This window comes from Rhipicephalus microplus, chromosome 4 (assembly GCF_043290135.1).
Source record: "Rhipicephalus microplus isolate Deutch F79 chromosome 4, USDA_Rmic, whole genome shotgun sequence".
NCBI classification, from domain to species: domain Eukaryota; kingdom Metazoa; phylum Arthropoda; class Arachnida; order Ixodida; family Ixodidae; genus Rhipicephalus; species Rhipicephalus microplus.
Genome location: NC_134703.1, coordinates 168,167,081 through 168,175,491, shown reverse-complemented (window position 1 = coordinate 168,175,491; position 8,411 = coordinate 168,167,081). Strand labels below are relative to the sequence as shown.

Genomic DNA, 8,411 nt, shown 5'->3' with positions numbered 1-8,411 from the left:
GCATTTTGTGCCGGTTGCCGTCGGGCCGCGCCGGCGGACGCTGGTCGCGCCTGGCGTCAGTCACACTGTACACAGCTCGCGTTGTGCTAACGTTGCGTCGCTGTGTCCACAGCGCGCGCGTCAATGCTACATTGGAGTAGATTGGGCCCTTCATGATGCGCTGGCAGCTGTTTTGCTAGCTCCATATATACCAAATTTGGTGTTACGTGACGTCAATGAATGACGAAAGTATATGACTAATGCAAACATGTTAATGCTGACAAGCGTGTCATTTAAAAAAATGACTACATACTACACTCTAAATTTTTTACACCTATAAGGGTGTATTTGTTTTGTCTTATGGGCAACAACCTTCTAGGGTCTCTAGGAACACCCTAAACAATAAGGTGTTTAGAAGCACCCTGAAACTGTAGGGTGTAAAGAAACGTTATACCCTACTTTAATAGGCGTTTATGAACACCCCTAAACTACGGGTGTTGGATGAAGCTACACCCATGCGAGTGGGGTGTACACTGAAAACCCCCTTGAAACGATGGCAGTTATATGGATGAGCATACGTGATCAAATGAAGCGCAATTAACGGGCAACAAAAGCAGAGACACAGGAGGTGACACTTAGACTTGTGTGTTGAGGAGAGCCGTTCATAGCACTTCATTCCATAAAATATGCATCACCAACTGGCCCAAGCCTCAATTGTTGTCAGGCAGAAGCATATATGAACCTTCTCTGCTGCTGACAGGGAAGAAGGAAGATACTGGCCTCACCCACTGCACTTATACCTGCATGCATGCAGCTGATAAAATAAGGTGCCATGGTCTTCAATGAGATGCATGAGTTCAGTGTATATATGTGTACGTAGACTGGGCCGTGAAGGACAAAACACACACACGCACACACACACACACACACACACACACACACACACACACACACACACCACAGTAGTGCAAGCAGTAACCTTAAGTGTAAGGTCCAACCGAACATAACACCGAAGCAAAAAACAATTTTGAGCCCATATGTTAACATCTGCCTTTATTATAGAAAAACTGCAAATCTGAAAAACGGGACTCTGATGGCATTCTGCAAAATTTAAAAATATGTCACGGGACCAAGTTTATTTCTCTCTATACTAAAAATTCATTGTTTTCAATACAATAAATCTCCACATCTTCCAGAAATATTCGCGCTAGTCGGGCAAACACGTATGACGTTTAATTGACACCTATACAATAGAAAAAAAACATGTAGAAAGAGTAAGCGAGTTACTGGAGTCACATTTACTACCTATTACATCTCGCAGTATAAATTTCGACATTAAAAAAGAGAACATTCAACAAGGTAGTGTAATTGGGGTTGTATTAATGTAATGTCAGTGTTGGTACACTTCTAACTGCAAAACCACTCGTCACTGCTGCTTGCACAATCATCTTCAGCTGCTGAGATGACTGGTGCCTTCGAGAGAAGTGGGGCGAAGCTGTTCTTTCTGTACAGGCAATTCTATCCCGCAAACCTAAAATAAATACACAAGAAACAATGACTGAAATTTCACAAAGAGTGCTACATACAGTGTGAACCATGCATAACTAACTAGCTGCTTTTTATGTGTAAGTATAAATTGAGTGCATACTAAGTATATTCAGAGGCATCGGGCTCCACTGCAGTGAGAAATGCTAGAAAAGGTATGCTGAGCAATAAACGCCAAAAAAAGCGCGCTTTGGCAGAATAATTAACCTTTCGTGCCGTATATGAACCTTACTTTACCCTTTCAGCTTGCTCGCGCAGGCAAAAAAAAAAGGTGCTGCTCCAAGTTGATAATGTTCCATTAGCTGCATGCAACGACCAATCTAAATGAATGTCAAGTTCTATGCTTAATTATGCATCAACACAGCTGCACGTGTATTTCTGCAGATATATCATGGTACTCGTTCGATTAGTTTATTAAAAGGAATACAGTACGACGCGCAACAACATATACATATTTTATCTGTATTGCACAAAAGCACAATGCCACTGAGCATACATGACGGTATACGCATTGAGAAGGTATTCAGTGCAGGTAACTTGTAAAATTAAGTACTGTACAGTTACGTATTAAAATGCGAATTATACTAGTGTTCTTGGACGGGCTCACATTGACACGATTATATAATGAAAGAATTTGGCTATTGGGTCATTCCACATCAGACGTTCCAGCCATTTTGGTGACCACCGCAAATGTATTAAAAAAATTGCGCTGATTTTACTGCATTAAAAAGGTAACTGCTAGAATATTTCGCAAACAAATAATTTATTGGTCACGTGGCTGCCTCCTGAACTTCCCGGAATCGCGTCTGGATGTTTGTGAAAAAAATTATTTCATAAGTATTTCTTCTTCCGTGCCACATTTGGTCTACAAGTCAAGTGAAGGGCTTGGGCAAAGTGTAAGAAGCTCAGCAATATTATTACCATTTTTCGACCACATACGCCTCAAATAATTTAGCCGAAATGTGTCATATCTGCATTTTTCTATATCAATACTGCACTTTCAATGAATATCTGAGGAGTGAATGCTTAATCCACTTAAGGTATATTTGGAGGAAAAAAAAATTTTTGACCTCTCAAGCTGTCAAACTACGAGAGAAAATTGCAAATTTCACAAAACAATTGTTTTGTCTATAATGAGGCGCAACTTGCACCATGTGGTGGTTGAAATAAAATAGACTTTGTACCTAAATCGAAGCAAATAAACAGTTCTTTTCATGTGCCAAATTTTGTCGTAGCAATTTATGTCTTGAGAAAAAAATCGCAGCATATCCACGGAGTGAATGATGTATGAGTGGGGCGTAACGCTCGTCCGTCCGGACGCACAAACGGATGGACAGATAGCCTGACGCCAGTATGGACGAAAAGAAAGACGGACGGACTCACGGACAGACCTACACACGGAAGCCCGGACGGATGGATGCACAGACGAACGGAAGAAAGCACAAAAGTACGGATGAATGATTCGCCCCACGAATCATCATTTTATCCGTGTATATGCTGTGAAAACCACTGACGCTATGTATTGTGCAACTCATCAAGTGGCTACATAATACTAGTACGACTACAGGCTACATAATACTAGTACGACCCACGCCCTCAAGAGCTTTGCCCCTAAATGATTTTTGAAGTTCCAAGTTCCCCACTCGCCATTTGGTCATCTGGCAGCCGACGCCTCGATGTTCCCCATTGCCGTTGATGGGAAAATTAAAAAAAATATTTTATTTCTTGAAATAGAAATTGTAAGGATGAAACTTGTCACATAGAAAGAACTGTTTATTTGCTTTCAATTTAGGTAAAATGTGATTTTTAATTGGACCACCACATGGTGCAAATTGCGTCTCAATACGAACAAAAATGACAATTCTGTGAAATGAGTGATCTTTTCTCGTAGAGGTTAACAGCTTAAGATCTCTAAAAATAATTTTTCTTCAAAATACCTTTTCTGTGAAGTAAGTAGTCACAGCTCAGATATTCATACAAAGTGCAGTATAGCAATGAGAAAATGCAAACATTACACACTTTGGCAAAACTCTTGCAGACGTATGTGGCCGAAAATTTGTAATAATATTGCCGAGTTTCAAACACCTTCAATAAGCTCCTTTACTTAACATGTACCAAAATTGGTATAAAAAAAGGTGCGGTACTTGTAAAATATTTTTTTTTCACAAACAACACTCAAACAGTAGACTGAAATGTTTGAAAGGCAACCACGTGACGAAGAACTTTTTTCGTATTAACATTGCTGAGTTTCAAACACCTTAAATAAGCTCGTTTACTTAACATGTACCAAAATTGGTATAAAAAAGGTGCGGTACTTGTAAAATATTTTTTTTCACAAACACTCAAACAGTAGTATGAAAAGTTTGAAAGGCAACCACGTGACGAAAAACTTTTTTCTCTCCGAAATATTCAAGCAGTTCACTGTTTCAGTGCATTAAATCAGCGCGATTTTTTTTTCAGACACATTTGCCATAGCCGCAAAATTGGCTGGGAAATGTCGAATAAAGTGACCCTGTTACCTTCACTCAATGACCATTGCATACTGCTAAATTAGGGCCATTTGTTTCAATCATGCTGTCAGGGTAAGAAAGCATAACTCCTTCTCGGTGCAGCGTAGGCTGTTCAGTGGCTGTGCTTGTGTTCCCAGATAGATATGCAGCCCAGTCTTACATTTTGGCTGCAACACATGCTTAGATACCGTGCAGTATGTATAACATTAAAGTGTTTTGTGTGCAACAAAAAAAACTAATACCCTTCACACAGCGAAAATGCCTTCAACATTTGAATACTTAGCGAAGTTAAACGCCAAAGCGAGGCGATGGCAATAAAACTCTGAATAACAAGGATATTTTGAAAGTTACACATGCTGGAAACAATCTGAATAAAATGTGCTCGAACGTTAGCAGTTATCTTCAAACAAGCGTTTGCGCTGTTCAAGCAGGCAATTCGACCACACACACAGACTAAAGGTCTGTTCAAACAAAAGTCCAGCTTCAGTGCTCGATCCGCTACATAGGCACGGCTGTCGGCAGTGTCACGCTGCGTTGCGGGTGAACAAAAATGCCGGTGAAGACGAATAACGAAATTGAATGTATTAGCAAGTAGGCAAACTTCGCGAGGCGCACCTAACGCGAAGCAGTATGCTGTGTTGTCACCCGATGCATCAACCCGAGTTATCACGGGAGTGTTACCGCACAAAGCGAAAAAAGAACCGAAAAGAATGACATGGACACCACGCCCTTGTTACCGTTCTCGGTCTTTTTGTGCAATAAGAAAAAAAATAAAGTGAATGAACTACCGAAATGCCCAAGAATATGCGACTTACATACGGTTGATGCTTAGAGCTAACAGGCGCCGTCCCCACACATGTATTAATTAAGTAAACTAAAACTGATAAGCAGCACTAGCGGGCCCCGTTAAGAACGGCTGCCAACGAAGGGCATCGAAAAAATCTGTTCAGTTTCTTCGCTGAACCTCAGCGGCGCAAGCTCACTCTACTTTGTACTCCAAACAATCTAAACAAACAAAAAAACTTGCCCACACTCACACTTCGCCATCATCCCCGTGAAACAATTCGGACAAATATTCTCGTTAAGTACAAACAAATGCTGATTCGTCATAAACTAGTTGAAAACAAAATTGTTTGAAGGCGTTATTCTCGTGACGCAGTTAAAGCGCTCAACGGAACAACGTGAGAGCAGCACTCACTATTTCACTTCGAGTGCTCCACAATATGAATCCACAGGTCCAGTCTTCAGGATGGTGCACCTTCGCAATAATCAGCACTGACAGGACACACTGGTGGAGCACAGAGTGCAGGCACATTTCAAACTAAACACCGACTAATAAACTCTACCGATCGAGAAGCCACGCGCACCCCACGCACACACACGGGAGGGTTTATCGCCAGGGCACGCAGTGGCATGTAAGACGATGTCGACCCCTTTCCCGCGCTGTGCGCCCGGCGCGCAGCAATACCGGGCAGCCACGGAGGAAGGCGGGCAGCCAAGGTTGTCAGGCGACGAGACTTGATGGCGCCTTGTGGCGCTCTCTAACCGGCTAGATGCGGTTTAACGCTAGCTCCGGCCCTCTGCTAATAACGCGGGCACTTTTTTTTTTTTTTGCGGCAGCGATTTGTTGCGTTATACTTGTTCTTTAACAGTGCATCTGAATCGCAGTGAACTTTGTGACGGTGCAGTGCGGCCAGCACGAGCTACTAGTCAGAACGCGCATTTGTAATATTCAGGAGGAAAGTTTAGCGCACCTTCACCGACCTAATGTAGTGAACTTTGGTAAAAAGCTAAGCTGGCGCTTTTTGCTTAGCTCTATGGGTCTTTAGAGACTGCACATTCAAGGTCACGCAGGCGATATTTTATCAGCACTTTCATTTCGGTAAAGACATTGCAACATTGCATGCATCGGCCGTCACACTATTCGATGAGAACATATTGCCACGTACGTACTGCTAGGAAGACGAAGACGACAGCGCATACGCGCATCTGCACACTTTTATGCAGCAAGCAATAACAAGAAAGAAGAGGAACGCTCTGGCACGCAGTAAATAAATATACTGACCTGCTGCTACTTTCTCAACCTGTTAATTACTACTTCTGTCTTCACGTTGCTGCAATACATTTGTACTTAGCTTGCAGTTCTTGGAACAAGACAACGGCTGAAAATATTTCATCAATGTTGTTTTCTCACTACCTACATCAAGGCTTTGACCGAAGCACGTCTGCTGGGGAAGTTACATAATTTAAAAGAGGAGGATCCAAAAAAAAAAAAACGGAGAGAGAGAGAGAACTAGAGAATGCGTTTCGGCTCCCCTGAGGAGAGCTTTGTTCGCAATTTAGTTCACAAGGCTCCCGTCATTGTGTGCAACGCTGAGTCAAGGTCAGCGAAATGTCCTTATTCTGCATTTTTCTTTATGGTCAGAGTCATCTTCCTAATTTTCATCGCACACTCTTAAGGACACATGAAGAGGAACATTCGCTAAGTAATTAAATAAAACGTGCCTGCTAAAAATACATGACGTCGATGTTGTTTTTAAGGGACCTGATGGCCTGCTGACGTGGTGGTTATGGCTAAACAACTGTGCTGTTGTTTCTTTTCTCAGGTGGTAGACGTTTTTTCTCCAGCTTTAAAAGCTTCGATCTTATGGGGGAGGGGGGAAAGGGGAGTGTTCTATGCATGGCTACACCAATGTGCACCACATTACCTTGTTCAGGCAAATCAGTGTACTTTGTGAGTGTTGACTAATCACGCAAATGACACTGATGAAGAAACAGGTACAGTAGAATTGGCCCTTACTCTATTGAACAAGCGTCGCTCCTGTTGTATCTTCCATCTTATAGTAGTTTGCGTGCTTTATCGATGAAAACTGCGTTTCGTTCACAATACTTTCTGCTTCAATTTATTTCATTTCATTTCATTTATTGCATCCTTAAAGGCCCGAGGGCATTACATAAGGGGGGGCAAAAAATACGCTGTGAGTGTGTATAATTCAAGTTGAACAAATTATTATAAACAGTACAGTTCTAATATGGTAGTTTGGTCAAAAATGACAACAAAAATGAATCAAATAACACACAAAAGAAACGCTTTGGCTGGGAATTAGGGTACAAACAACTAGGCACAAGCAAATTATACATACAGTACGTTGGTAGAATATATTTACAGCCACGGGTTAATGGGTGGAATCAAAGTGGGATTCTAATTTTGCGCGGAATGATGTGCGGTCAGGTGTGGCAACAATGGTGTCGGGAAGGTGATTCCAAAGTGTTATTGCTTGGGGGAAAAAGGAGTCGTTCATTGCGGATGTACGGCCGTTGATTCGTGCAATGGGGTTTGAATGGTTAATGCGGGAAGAAGTTCTGTTTGGGGGCTGTAAAAGTTCGTGTCTTGATTGGGGCCGGAAAAAGAAACTGTGACACGCAAGCAGCTAGTAGTGGGAGCCTTGCTTGTATCAAGATGGTTAACGTATACTAACGGTATAAGCAGAACGGCGCGAAAATGCCGTGCATTTGTAGCCTTTTAGGCACGTGTGCTCAGATTTGGGTGCACGTTAAACAACCCCAGGTGGTCGAAATTTCCGCTGCCCTCCACTACAGCGTCTGTCATAATCGTATGGTGGTTTTTGGTCTTAAAACCCCACATATCAATCAAGTATTTGTAGCCTTGTTCATTACACCCCAAATATAAGGGTGTAAATAGGGTGTTTTGATTACGAACACCTCAAATTTAAAAAATGGAGCGTAAAAAGAGTGTTTATGTGGGTAATTTTATTGCGTACACTCGTTTTGCCCCTTTCAGGGCGTAAATTTTTTTAGAGAGTACGCTCATAGCGTGCTCGCGGCCGTTTCGCTAGCTCCAAATATACTAAAATTGGTATCACGTGACGTGAACAGATGAAGAAGATAAACGACACATCCAAACATGATAAGATTGACAAGGAAGTCATGTACGGCATCATTGACCTCCACCTTGTAACGTTATGCTGATTTTAAAGTGACATATCAACAGTTCTCATTCATGCTTCGCATATAATCGATTCCCACTGTACGTGGGATCTGCCAATTTTTTTATCTCTGATGTAATCCAAGCACTTCTTCAACAGTGCCATATTGTACACCGGAAGAGTACAGCCTACCACCCACAGACGAATGGTTTGACTGAGCGGTTTAATCGTACTCTGGGGGACGTGCTCGTGACGCATGTCGCTTCTGATCAAACAAACTGGGACCTCATTCTTCCATTTGTGACATACGCGTATAACACCGCTACGCAAGTCACTACCGGGTTTTCCCTCTTTTTTTTCTCCTGTATGGTCGCAAACCATCGCACAACATCGACACTTTACTGCCATACTGGCCAGATCCCTCCGAATG

The 8,411-nt window shown here is 42.2% G+C and overlaps 1 long non-coding RNA gene across 1 annotated transcript; it reads right to left on the bottom strand.

Moving 5' to 3' along the window:
• Positions 1–1,017: 1,017 nt before the first annotated feature.
• On the bottom strand, positions 1,018–5,499 carry LOC142814062 (uncharacterized). The gene is made up of 2 exons (XR_012894791.1): positions 5,233–5,499; positions 1,018–1,510 (listed from the first exon to the last, which is right to left on the bottom strand). It is a non-coding gene; the product is annotated as an uncharacterized LOC142814062 (long non-coding RNA).
• Between the last annotated feature and the right edge of the window lie 2,912 nt (positions 5,500–8,411).